The following is a 13,996-nucleotide window of genomic DNA, read 5'->3' as shown; positions in this document are numbered from 1 at the left end:
ACCCTGCTCTTGGCCCCTGTCCCAGGCACCTTGCTCTTGGCCCCTGTCCCAGGCACCCTGCTCTTGGCCCCTGTCCCAGGCACCCAGTGCCTGGCCCCTGTCCCAGGCACCCAATGCCTGGCCCCTGCTCCAGGCACCCAGTCCCTGCACCCTGCTCCAGGCACCCAGTCCCTGCACCCTGCCCCAGGCACCCTGTCCCTGCATCCTGCCCCAGACACCCTGGCCCCTCCTTCCCCAGGCACCCTGCACCCTCCTTCCCCAGGCACCCTGCACCCTCCTTCCCCAGGCACCCTGCACCCTCCTTCCCCAGGCACCCTGCACCCTTCTTCCCCAGGCACCCTGCACCCTTCTTCCCCCCAGGCACCCTGCACCCTTCTTCCCCAGGCACCCTGCACCCTTCTTCCCCATGCACCCTGCACCCTCCTTCCCCAGGCACCCTGCACCCTCCTTCCCCAGGCACCCTGCACCCTCCTTCCCCGGGCACCCTGCACCCTTCTTCCCCGGGCACCCTGCACCCTTCTTCCCCGGGCACCCTGCACCCTTCTTCCCCGGGCACCCTGCACCCTTCTTCCCCGGGCACCCTGCACCCTGCTTCCCCAGGCACCCTGCACCCTCCTTCCCCAGGCACCCTGCACCCTTCTTCCCCAGGCACCCTTCACCCTCCTTCCCCAGGCACCCTGCACCCTCCTTCCCCAGGCACCCTGCACCCTCCTTCCCCAGGCACCCTGCACCCTCCTTCCCCAGGCACCCTGCACCCTTCCCCAGTGTCAGTGTACCCTGGCCCCTGCCCCAGGCACCCTTTCCCAGGCACCCTGCTCTTGGCCCCTGTCCCAGGCACCTTGCTCTTGGCCCCTGTCCCAGGCACCCTGCTCTTGGCCCCTGTCCCAGGCACCCAGTGCCTGGCCCCTGTCCCAGGCACCCAATGCCTGGCCCCTGCTCCAGGCACCCAGTCCCTGCACCCTGCTCCAGGCACCCAGTCCCTGCACCCTGCCCCAGGCACCCTGTCCCTGCATCCTGCCCCAGACACCCTGGCCCCTGCATCCTGCCCCAGACACCCTGGCCCCTGCACCCTGCCCCAGGCACCCTGTCCCTGCACCCAGTCCCTGCACCAGGCAACCTGTCCCTGCACCAGGCACCCAGTCTCGGCACCCAGTCCCTGCACCCTGCTCCAGGCACCCAGTCCCTGCTTCAGGCACCCAGTCCCTGCACCCTGCTCCAGGCACCCTGTCCCTGCCCCAAGCACCCTGCTCCAGGCACCCTGTCCTTGCACCCTGCTCCAGGCACCCTGTCCTTGCACCCTGCTCCAGGCACCCAGTCCCTGCACCCTGTCCCTGCACCCTGTCGACACCCTCCTCCTACCCACTGGCACCTTCCTCCCCCACCCACTAGCACCCTCATTTCCACCCAGTGTCACCCTCTCCCACCCACTGGCACCCTCCCCGCAAACTCCCTTCCATTATCACCCTCTATCAAAAGCAGGGGTGTGGCTTAAGGCCGCACAGGGGGCGTGGCTTAAGTGTCCCTCTTTCACATCTTCTAAAGTTGGGAGGTATGGGTAATGGCCGGGGAATCAGGGTTCGATTCCGGTCCGGAGTGGGAGCCTAAGAAACGGCTACCACCACCGTACATCCAAGGAAGACAGCAGGCACGCTGTGGGCAAAGGAGCAGGAACGGCTACCACACATCCAAGGAAGGCAGCAGGCATGGCATGCACGTCTCGAGGTAGTTACCAAAAAATAACAATACAGGAGGACTTTCGAGGTCCTGCTGTATATGACACTGATCGACTTTACTACCTGTAATGAGAATGTGTTATGGAGGGCAAGTCTGCCATCCATTCAAGTGAAAGGTATGCACTGACTGCCAGGTATAATACAATGTGCAGTCACACAGGTGCAGTTAACAGGTATGCACGGAGTGGTATATCACACTGTGTGCGCTCATGTAGGTAGGTGGGTGCACTGAAGTAAAGAACAGGTAGGTATATGCAGTGATGGGTATTACAATGTGCACCTGTCATACACAGACAGGTACCGGACAGGCACAGTGACACTGCGTGCGCTCGCGTAGGTGGGTGGGTGCACTGAAGTGAACAACAGGTAGTAGTAGGTATGTGCAGTGATGGGTATTACAATGTGCACCTGTCACACACAGACAGGTACCAGATAGGCACAGTGACACTGCGTGCGCTCACGTAGGTGGGTGGGTGCACAGTGAACAACAGGTAGGTATATGCAGTGGGCATTACAATGTGCACCTGTCACACACAGACGTTATTATTATTATTATTATTATTCATTAGATTTATATAGCGCCAACATATTACGCAGCGCTGTACAATAAATAAGGTTACAGACAATGATAACAGGGGTGACAGAACAATACAGGTAATAGACAATAGATACAACTAAATACAAGTAATAGCAAAAAGATACACAACACAATGCAGACAGTAGTACAATACCAGATCATAAACTGGAGTGGTAGTGGTAACAAGTTCCAAATTCTGGGTAAAGTGCACACAGTTATGTATGATACACAAGGGGAGAGGGCCCTGCCAAAGGAGGGAGGGGTTGGTGACACAAAAGGAGGGGGTGCAGCAAGAAGTTATTGGCAGAAAGGATTAGGGCAGTGTTGAGTTGATGTAGGTGTTGAGTGCTTTTTTGAAGGTGTTGAAGGTGGGAGCGAGCCTGATGGGCAGTGGAAGAGAGTTCCACAGGATGGGGGCAGCTCTAGTGAAGTCCTGCAGTCGTGCATGGGAGTGCGAGATGCGTGGGGTGGTTAAGAGGAGGTTGTTGGAGGAGCGAAGTGGGCGACCAGGTGAGAGATGTAGCTTGGGCAGGACTTGTGTATGGATTTGTAGGCCAAACATAGGACCTTGAAGCTAATTCTAAAGTGAATTGGAAGCCAATGAAGGGATTAGCGTAGGGGAGACGTGGAGACAGAGCGGTGGGAGGAGTAGATGAGTCTGGCTGCTGCGTTCATGATGGATTGTAGGGGGGCTATGCGATTTTGAGGGAGGCCTGACAGGAGGGAGTTGCAGTAGTCCAGGCGGGAGAGGATGAGGGCATGGACAAGGAGTTTGGCAGTGTCTGGGGTCAGGAAAGGCCGGATCTTGGAGATGTTGCGTAGGTGGAAATAGCAGGCCCTAGCTACGGTTTGGATGTGGGAGGTGAAGGAGAGGGCAGAGTCCAGGGTGACACCCAGGCAGCGGGCTTGTGTGGTTGGATGAATGATTGTGCCAGTTACCGGACAGGCACAGTGACACTGCGTGTGCTCACGTAGGTGGGTGGGTGCACAGTGAACAACAGGTAGGTATATGCAGTGGTTATTACAATGTGCACCTGTCACACACACAGGTAGTAGTCACTGAATGTGCTAGGCCTGGCAGTGGCACACACAGTAGGAATTACCAAGGCTGTCTATGCAACACAAGTGTCAGTGGGACATACACACAGAAAAAAAAAATATCACAAGAACAAGATTAGCTCTCAAAAGAGCTGTTGAGGGGTGCTTTTTTAGCAATAAGAATCAGCAAGGAGCAAAGCTAACAAGCCTACAAGAGCCTAACTAAGCTATCCCTATGAGAGCCTGCAGCAGCTATCCCTTCACTAATTACTGCAGGCACACGAGTGAGTGAAAAGGCTGATGCTGCCTGCCTTTTATAGGGGGGGGGGGGGGGGCTCCAGGAGGGAGTGTAGCCTAATTGGCTACAATGTGCCTGCTGACTGTGATGTGGAGGGTTAAAGTTGACCCTAATGATGCACAATGGGGGCGAACCAAACTTCCGAAAAAGTTTGCGGTTTTCCGCTATCGCAAACCCCGGAAGTTCGCTGGCGAACCGTTCAGGCCATCTCTAACCACAAAGGGGGTCTTAGGGTTAGGCACCACCAGGCAGGTCTTAGGGTTAGGCACCACCAGGGGGGTCTTAGGGTTAGGCACCACCAGGGGGGTCTTAGGATTAGGCACCACCAGGGGAGATTTAGGGTTAGGCACCACCAGGGGGGGTCATAGGGTTAGGTACCACTAGGGGGGGTCATAGGGTTAGGTACCACCAGGGGGGTCTTAGGGTTAGGTACCACCAGAAGGGTCTTAGGGTTAGGCACCACCAGGGGGGAGGTTAGGGTTAGGCACCACCAGGGGGGGTCTAGGGGTTAGGGATAGGCACAGAGAGTGTTCTGTGTGAGAGTAGGGTTAGGTATAGTTACAGTACAATATACACCACCAGGGGGGTGGTTAGGGTTAGGCACCACCAGGGGGGGGGGGGAATCTAGGGGTTAGGGATAGGTACAGAGAGGGCTCTGTGTGAGAGTAGGGTTAGGTATAGTTACAGTACAATATACACCACTAGGGGGGTGGTTAGGATTAGGCACCACCAGGGGGGTGGTTAGAGTTAGGCACCACCAGGGGGGGTCTAGGGGTTAGGGATAGGCACAGAGAGGGTTCTGTGTGAGAGTAGGGTTAGGTATACCTTTTATATCACCGCTTTTTACAACAATAAATAACGATACAATGTTGATGCTAATTTTCATTAAAATAAACAGAGCTAAATAACGATAAGGCTTTAACGTTAAATAGCGATAAGCGACAAAAGGATTACAACAACAACAACAACAAATAACATTTGTAAAGCGCTTTTCTCCCGTGGGACTCAAAGCGCATAAGCATGGCTCCGACCATCGTGGTACAGGGGAAGAATTTTATAAATCTGGAAATGCCAGGCTAAACAGGTGGCTTTTCAGTCTGGATTTGAATAGCTCCAGGGATGGTGCTGTCTTTACTGGGTGTGGTAGGGAGTTCCAAAGAGTAGGGGCAGCATGACAGAAGGCTCTGTCTCCAGATTTTTTGAGGTGCACTCTGGGAGTGACCAAGTTTATAGAACTTGCTGATCTGAGGTTGTGAGAGGTGTGGTGCAGCTTCAGCAAGTCCTTCATGTATCCAGGGCCCAGATTGTGCAGGGATTTGAATGTCAGCAGTCCAATCTTGAAGAGTATTCTCCATTCTACTGGTAGCCAGTGCAGTGAGCGAAGGATCGGTGTAATGTGACAGTGGCGAGGCTGGTTTGTTAGCAATCTGGCAGCAGCATTCTGCACTAATTGCAGGCGACGCAAGTCTTTTTTGGGGAGGCCAGCATAAAGGGCATTGCAGTAGTCCAGCCGTGATGTGATGAAGGCGTGGACTAGGGTTTGAAGATCCTCTGGGGGAATCAGATGTTTAATCTTTGCAATGTTCTTCAGATGAAAGAAGGAAGATTTAACTACAGATGAAATTTGGTTTCTGAAACTCAATTCCCCATCGATTAGTACGCCAAGGCTGCGCACAAGGTTGGAGCTGTTTATGTCTGAATTCCCAATCCTGATTGGTGTTGCTTTAGGATAGAGCTGTTTTTGATGGCGAGCACTGGCTTTGGACAAACAGGACCTCAGTTTTGTCAGCATTCAGTTTCAACCAGTTATCATTCATCCATGCCTGAAGCTCAGCTAAGCAAGAGTTTATTTTTGGGGTAGGGTCTGTTCCACCAGGTTTGAAGGACAGGTATAGCTGTGTGTCATCGGCGTAGCAGTGGTACGTCAGGCCATGTCGTTGGATAAGTGTACCGAGTGGCAACATGTAGATTGCAAACAGCAGAGGGGATAGGATTGATCCTTGTGGCACTCCGAATTGTAGAGGTGCAGGTTTGGACATTATAGGTCCTAGGGATACTCTCTGTGTTCTGTCAGTCAGGAATGATCTGAACCACTGGAGGACTGATCCACTGATGCCACAGTACTCCTGCAGTCTGTTAAGCAGGATTTCATGGTCAACTGTATCAAAAGCCGCTGAGAGATCCAACAGGATTAGGATGGAGCATTCCCCTCTGTCCCTTGCCATGAGCAGATCGTTGCAGACTTGGATGAGGGCTGTTTCACAGCTGTGGTGTTTCTTAAAGCCAGATTGTAGAGGGTCCAGGATGTTGTTTACTGACAGCCTGGTTTCAAGTTGCAGATAGACAGCCTTTTCAATAACTTTACCTAAGAAGGGGAGGTTGGAGACAGGATTAGCGACAACACCGTGCGCCATTATTCGCAGGTGCCATTTTCAGATGGATCCTTGGTTACTTACTGAAACAATGGTCTTGCTGGAAGCTTCTGGAGACTCAGATCAGAGCTATTATGACCTGGGCTTTGCTGGAAGCTTCTTTGACTGTATGTAATGCCTATAAGAGCCAGATGGCTGCGTTTGGAGTCAGAATTGTGAGTGAACAGTTGTTGCTGTGTATTCATCCATGGAGTGTTGGATTGGCTGTCAGTCTCGGCAGTGTGTAGCGAGGTCATGTGATTGGCTGTCAGTCACGGATAGGCAGTGTGTAGCGGGGTCATGTGATTGGCTGTCAGTCTCGGATAGGCAGTGTGTAGCGGGGTCATGTGATTGGCTGTCAGTCTCGGATAGGCAGTGTGTAGCAGGGTCATGTGATTGGCTGTCAGTCTCAGATAGGCAGTGTGTAGCGGGGGTCATGTGATTGGCTGTCAGTCACGGATAGGCAGTGTGTAGCGGGGTCATGTGATTGGCTGTCAGTCTCGGATAGGCAGTGTGTAGCGGGGTCATGTGATTGGCTGTCGGTCTCGGATAGGCAGTGTGTAGCGGGGACATGTGATTGGCTGTCAGTCTCGGATAGGCAGCGTGTAGCGGGGTCATGTGATTGGCTGTCAGTCTCAGATAGGCAGTGTGTAGCGGGGTCATGTGATTGGCTGTCAGTCTCGGATAGGCAGTGTGTAGCGAGGTCATGTGATTCGCTGTCAGTCTCTGATAGGCAGTGTGTAGCGGGGTCATGTGATTGGCTGTCAGTCTCAGATAGGCAGTGTGTAGCGGGGTCATGTGATTGGCTGTCAGTCTCGGATAGGCAGTGTGTAGCGGGTCATGTGATTGGCTGTCGGTCTCGGATAGGCAGTGTGTAGCGGGGTCATGTGATTGGCTGTCAGTCTCGGATAGGCAGTGTGTAGCGGGATCATGTGATTGGCTGTCAGTCTCGGATAGGCAGTGTGTAGCGGGGTCATGTGATTGGCTGTCAGTCTCGGATAGGCAGTGTGTAGCGGGGTCATGTGATTGGCTGTCAGTCTCGGATAGGCAGTGTGTAGCGGGGTCATATGATTGGCTGTCAGTCTCGGATAGGCAGTGTGTAGCGGGATCATGTGATTGGCTGTCAGTCTCGGATAGGCAGTGTGTAGCGGGATCATGTGATTGGCTGTCAGTCTCGGATAGGCAGTGTGTAGCGAGGTCATGTGATTGGCTGTCAGTCTCGGATAGGCAGTGTGTAGCGGGGTCATGTGATTGGCTGTCACTCTCAGATAGGCAGTGTGTAGCGGGGTCATGTGATTGGCTGTCAGTCTCAGATAGGCAGTGTGTAGCGGGGTCATGTGATTGGCTGTCAGTCTCGGATAGGCAGTGTGTAGCGAGGTCATGTGATTCGCTGTCAGTCTCTGATAGGCAGTGTGTAGCGGGGTCATGTGATTGGCTGTCAGTCTCAGATAGGCAGTGTGTAGCGGGGGTCATGTGATTGGCTGTCAGTCTCGGATAGGCAGTGTGTAGCGGGGTCATGTGATTGGCTGTCAGTCTTGGATATGCAGTGTGTAGCGAGGTCATGTGATTGGCTGTCAGTCTCGGATAGGCAGTGTGTAGCGGGGTCATGTGATTGGCTGTCAGTCTCGGATAGGCAGTGTGTAGCGGGGGTCATGTGATTGGCTGTCAGTCTCAGATAGGCAGTGTGTAGCGGGGTCATGTGATTGGCTGTCAGTCTCAGATAGGTAGTGTGTAGCGGGGTCATGTGATTGGCTGTCGGTCTCGGATAGGCAGTGTGTAGCGGGGTCATGTGATTGGCTGTCAGTCTCGGATAGGCAGTGTGTAGTGGGATCATGTGATTGGCTGTCAGTCTCGGATAGGCAGTGTGTAGCGGGGTCATGTGATTGGCTGCCAGTCTCGGATAGGCAGTGTGTAGCGGGGTCATGTGATTGGCTGTCAGTCTCGGATAGGCAGTGTGTAGCGGGGTCATATGATTGGCTGTCAGTCTCGGATAGGCAGTGTGTAGCGGGATCATGTGATTGGCTGTCAGTCTCGGATAGGCAGTGTGTAGCGAGGTCATGTGATTGGCTGTCAGTCTCGGATAGGCAGTGTGTAGCGGGATCATGTGATTGGCTGCCAGTCTCGGATAGGCAGTGTGTAGCGAGGTCATGTGATTGGCTGTCAGTCTCGGATAGGCAGTGTGTAGCGGGGTCATGTGATTGGCTGTCAGTCTCGGATAGGCAGTGTGTAGCGGGATCATGTGATTGGCTGTCAGTCTCGGATAGGCAGTGTGTAGCGGGATCATGTGATTGGCTGTCAGTCTCGAATAGGCAGTGTGTAGCGAGGTCATGTGATTGGCTGTCAGTCTCGGATAGGCAGTGTGTAGCGGGGTCATGTGATTGGCTGTCAGTCTCGGATAGGCAGTGTGTAGCAGGGTCATGTGATTCGCTGTCAATCTCAGATAGGCAGTGTGTAGCGAGATCATGTGATTGGCTGCCAGTCTCGGATAGGTAGTGTGTAGCGGGGTCATGTGATTGGCTGTCAGTCTCGGATAGGCAGTGTGTATCAGGGTCATGTGATTGGCTGTCAGTCTCAGATAGGCAGTGTGTAGCGGGGGTCATGTGATTGGCTGTCAGTCACGGATAGGCAGTGTGTAGCGGGGTCATGTGATTGGCTGTCAGTCTCGGATAGGCAGTGTGTAGCGGGGTCATGTGATTGGCTGTCGGTCTCGGATAGGCAGTGTGTAGCGGGGACATGTGATTGGCTGTCAGTCTCGGATAGGCAGCGTGTAGCGGGGTCATGTGATTGGCTGTCAGTCTCAGATAGGCAGTGTGTAGCGGGGTCATGTGATTGGCTGTCAGTCTCGGATAGGCAGTGTGTAGCGAGGTCATGTGATTCGCTGTCAGTCTCTGATAGGCAGTGTGTAGCGGGGTCATGTGATTGGCTGTCAGTCTCAGATAGGCAGTGTGTAGCGGGGTCATGTGATTGGCTGTCAGTCTCGGATAGGCAGTGTGTAGCGGGGTCATGTGATTGGCTGTCGATCTCGGATAGGCAGTGTGTAGCGGGGTCATGTGATTGGCTGTCAGTCTCGGATAGGCAGTGTGTAGCGGGATCATGTGATTGGCTGTCAGTCTCGGATAGGCAGTGTGTAGCGGGGTCATGTGATTGGCTGTCAGTCTCGGATAGGCAGTGTGTAGCGGGGTCATGTGATTGGCTGTCAGTCTCGGATAGGCAGTGTGTAGCGGGGTCATATGATTGGCTGTCAGTCTCGGATAGGCAGTGTGTAGCGGGATCATGTGATTGGCTGTCAGTCTCGGATAGGCAGTGTGTAGCGAGGTCATGTGATTGGCTGTCAGTCTCGGATAGGCAGTGTGTAGCGGGGTCATGTGATTGGCTGTCACTCTCAGATAGGCAGTGTGTAGCGGGGTCATGTGATTGGCTGTCAGTCTCAGATAGGCAGTGTGTAGCGGGGTCATGTGATTGGCTGTCAGTCTCGGATAGGCAGTGTGTAGCGAGGTCATGTGATTCGCTGTCAGTCTCTGATAGGCAGTGTGTAGCGGGGTCATGTGATTGGCTGTCAGTCTCAGATAGGCAGTGTGTAGCGGGGGTCATGTGATTGGCTGTCAGTCTCGGATAGGCAGTGTGTAGCGGGGTCATGTGATTGGCTGTCAGTCTTGGATAGGCAGTGTGTAGCGAGGTCATGTGATTGGCTGTCAGTCTCGGATAGGCAGTGTGTAGCGGGGTCATGTGATTGGCTGTCAGTCTCGGATAGGCAGTGTGTAGCGGGGGTCATGTGATTGGCTGTCAGTCTCAGATAGGCAGTGTGTAGCGGGGTCATGTGATTGGCTGTCAGTCTCAGATAGGTAGTGTGTAGCGGGGTCATGTGATTGGCTGTCGGTCTCGGATAGGCAGTGTGTAGCGGGGTCATGTGATTGGCTGTCAGTCTCGGATAGGCAGTGTGTAGTGGGATCATGTGATTGGCTGTCAGTCTCGGATAGGCAGTGTGTAGCGGGGTCATGTGATTGGCTGCCAGTCTCGGATAGGCAGTGTGTAGCGGGGTCATGTGATTGGCTGTCAGTCTCGGATAGGCAGTGTGTAGTGGGGGTCATGTGATTGGCGGTGAGTCTCGGATAGGCAGTGTGTAGCAGGGTCATATGATTGGCTGTCAGTCTCGGATAGGCAGTGTGTAGCGGGATCATGTGATTGGCTGTCAGTCTCGGATAGGCAGTGTGTAGCGAGGTCATGTGATTGGCTGTCAGTCTCGGATAGGCAGTGTGTAGCGGGGTCATGTGATTGGCTGTCAATCTCAGATAGGCAGTGTGTAGCGGGGTCATGTGATTGGCTGTCAGTCTCGGATAGGCAGTGTGTAGTGGGGGTCATGTGATTGGCTGTGAGTCTCGGATAGGCAGTGTGTAGCAGGGTCATATGATTGACTGTCAGTCTCGGATAGGCAGTGTGTAGCAGGATCATGTGATTGGCTGTCAGTCTCGGATAGGCAGTGTGTAGCGAGGTCATGTGATTGGCTGTCAGTCTCGGATAGGCAGTGTGTAGCGGGGTCATGTGATTGGCTGTCAATCTCAGATAGGCAGTGTGTAGCGGGATCATGTGATTGGCTGCCAGTCTCGGATAGGCAGTGTGTAGCGAGGTCATGTGATTGGCTGTCAGTCTCGGATAGGCAGTGTGTAGCGGGGTCATGTGATTGGCTGTCAGTCTCGGATAGGCAGTGTGTAGCGGGATCATGTGATTGGCTGTCAGTCTCGGATAGGCAGTGTGTAGCGGGATCATGTGATTGGCTGTCAGTCTCGAATAGGCAGTGTGTAGCGAGGTCATGTGATTGGCTGTCAGTCTCGGATAGGCAGTGTGTAGCGGGGTCATGTGATTGGCTGTCAGTCTCGGATAGGCAGTGTGTAGCAGGGTCATGTGATTCGCTGTCAATCTCAGATAGGCAGTGTGTAGCGAGATCATGTGATTGGCTGCCAGTCTCGGATAGGTAGTGTGTAGCGAGATCATGTGATTGGCTGTCAGTCTCGGATAGGCAGTGTGTAGCGGGGTCATGTGATTGGCTGTCAGTCTCGGATAGGCAGTGTGTAGCGGGGTCATGTGATTGGCTGCCAGTCTCGGATAGGTAGTGTGTAGCGGGGTCATGTGATTGGCTGTCAGTCTCGGTTAGGCAGTGTGTAGCGGGGTCATGTGATTGGCTGTCAGTCTCGGATAGGCAGTGTGTAGCGGGGTCATGTGATTGGCTGTCAGTCTCGGATAGGCAGTGTGTAGGGGGTCATGTGATTGGCTGTCAGTCTCGGATAGGCAGTGTGTAGTGGGATCATGTGATTGGCTGTCAGTCTCGGATAGGCAGTGTGTAGCGGGGTCATGTGATTGGCTGTCAGTCTCGGATAGGCAGTGTGTAGGGGGTCATGTGATTGGCTGTCAGTCTCGGATAGGCAGTGTGTAGTGGGATCATGTGATTGGCTGTCAGTCTCGGATAGGCAGTGTGTAGTGGGATCATGTGATTGGCTGTCAGTCTCGGATAGGCAGTGTGTAGTGGGATCATGTGATTGGCTGTCAGTCTCGGATAGGCAGTGTGTAGCGGGGTCATGTGACTGGCTGTCAGTCTCGGATAGGCAGTGTGTAGCGGGGTCATGTGATTGGCTGCCAATCTCGGATAGGCAGTGTGTAGCAGGGTCATCGATTGGCTGTCAATCTCAGATAGGCAGTGTGTAGCGGGATCATGTGATTAGCTGCCAGTCTCGGATAGGTAGTGTGTAGCGGGGTCATGTGATTGGCTGTCAGTCTCGGTTAGGCAGTGTGTAGCGGGGTCATGTGATTGGCTGTCAGTCTCGGATAGGCAGTGTGTAGTGGGATCATGTGATTGGCTGTCAGTCTCGGATAGGCAGTGTGTAGCGGGGTCATGTGACTGGCTGTCAGTCTCGGATAGGCAGTGTGTCGCGGGGTCATGTGATTGGCTGTCAGTCTCGGATAGGCAGTGTGTAGCGGGGTCATGTGATTGGCTGTCAGTCTCGGATAGGCAGTGTGTAGCGGGGTCATGTGACTGGCTGTCAGTCTCGGATAGGCAGTGTGTAGCGGGGTCATGTGATTGGCTGTCAGTCTCGGATAGGCAGTGTGTAGCGGGGTCATGTGATTGGCTGTCAGTCTCGGATAGGCAGTGTGTAGCGTGGTCATGTGATTGGCTGAATCTCTTGCGCTCCTCAGACCTCGGGGCTGCGTGGGAGAGTTTCGCCAGGACGATTGCCGGAACTCGTCTGTCTATCCCAATATTAGGCCGACTCTCCCAGAACCGTTCCTTGGCTGTCTGCCTAGTTTTCCCACATAATGTATATGATAAAAATGTACAGGCCACCGAGAAACGCCTAATCTGCACAGAAATCACAGCTTGTCTGAGCTCCCCAGAGACCGCACAGAAATAAGTCACATTATCAAACGCGTGTTTTCTTTACCGCAGGCAACTCAAATTATACACGTTATGCAAGAGGTTGTGTGACCGGCGTCCCCCAGTGTGGAGGGGACACAGGCACGTACTGCAGAGCAGTGATGTCACCTCTGTAATATATAACTTATATCTCGAGAGCGGTGATGTCACTCCTGTAATATATAACTTATATTTCTCCCATCGTCCTCCAGGACGGCTGCTGCTGAGACATTGCATGTCTCCGGTCACACTGGAAACACCTGAAAATAAATTAAAAATGTAAATGAAGTGTGAGCCCATAAAAGAAGCTCCTCCCTCCTCATTCACCAGTTTTTTGCTGTTTCCCATTCGCGCTGGTCGCCTGAATAGATAGGGAGTTTGTTATTTTATTTGTACAGGATTTGGCCTGGGGCACCTGTATGTTAGTATAGGTAGGTTGCCTTATGGTGGTCAGGATCGAGAGCGGGACGCTCCGGGCCTCTCAGGAGGTGGAATGGTAGTGGATTACCTGTTCTCCTGTGTCCCTGGGGGAAGCCGCCATAGCCGCCTAAATGCATGGTGTTCGGGGAGCGTGCAGCTGGAGGTGGATCTGGCCGGCTCACAGCGCGCACGGACTGTGCGTGTGACGCATGACGTCATTTCCACTTCCGGCATCTGGTGGAAGGCATGGGGCGGCGCCGAAAACCAGGAAGTGCGGCTATACAAGCCGCGCTTAAGTGCACGAGGAACGCCGCTCACTCTGCACATGGAGCAGATGCAGTCCTCCAAGGCAGCAGATGGGAATGCCCCGGCGGCCATTCCGGTGGATGCAGGCACAAGTCCGCGGGTATGTAAGAAAAGCAAAGCTTTTCTGTGTCTCCCCATTATACTGTTTGTAAAGGGATCTAATGGGCCTTCTTGTCTGTCTGTTTTGTCTACAGAAAGCAAAGGAAAAGCAGAAGATTAGATGTAGGGTCTGTAATGCTAGACTTCAGGATGGGGCTACTAAGAATATATGCAGAGATTGCCACTTAGAATCCAAACAACCTACGGTCCCTGAGGGGGAGAGATCACAAGCCGCAAGGGCCTTGTTGGATCTTATGCAAACAGTTAAAGATGAGATTTCCAACACCTTTACAGCTTTCAGATCTGCATTATCTGTAACTCAGGAGGGGCAGATTATAGGACAGGAATCTCAACCACCTGCAGTGACCGGACAAGGTTCTAGGCAGGGTGGCGTGTCAGTTCAGTCCTCGGTTGGCCAGGACTCAGATCAGCAGTCAGCAGCACCTCAAAATGTGCCTATATCTCCCCTAGAGAGATCTTGTGTAGATTCTGGGGAAGAGGGTGAAGCTTTAGATTCAGACAGATCAGACAATTCAAAAACTGTAAGATTGTCGCGTTATCTGTTTTCTGCTGAGGACACAGAGGAGGTATTAAAGGCTATATATGACTCTGAGCAGATAAAAGCTGATTTACCGGTAACTTCTGTTAGAGATGACATATACAAGGGTTTAGTAGTTCAGACTATGAAGGTCTTTCCCATACATGACTCAA

The sequence above is a fragment of the Hyperolius riggenbachi genome, chromosome 12 (genome assembly GCF_040937935.1).
Source record: "Hyperolius riggenbachi isolate aHypRig1 chromosome 12, aHypRig1.pri, whole genome shotgun sequence".
Taxonomy (NCBI): Eukaryota; Metazoa; Chordata; class Amphibia; order Anura; family Hyperoliidae; genus Hyperolius; species Hyperolius riggenbachi.
This window is presented reverse-complemented; position numbering follows the sequence as displayed.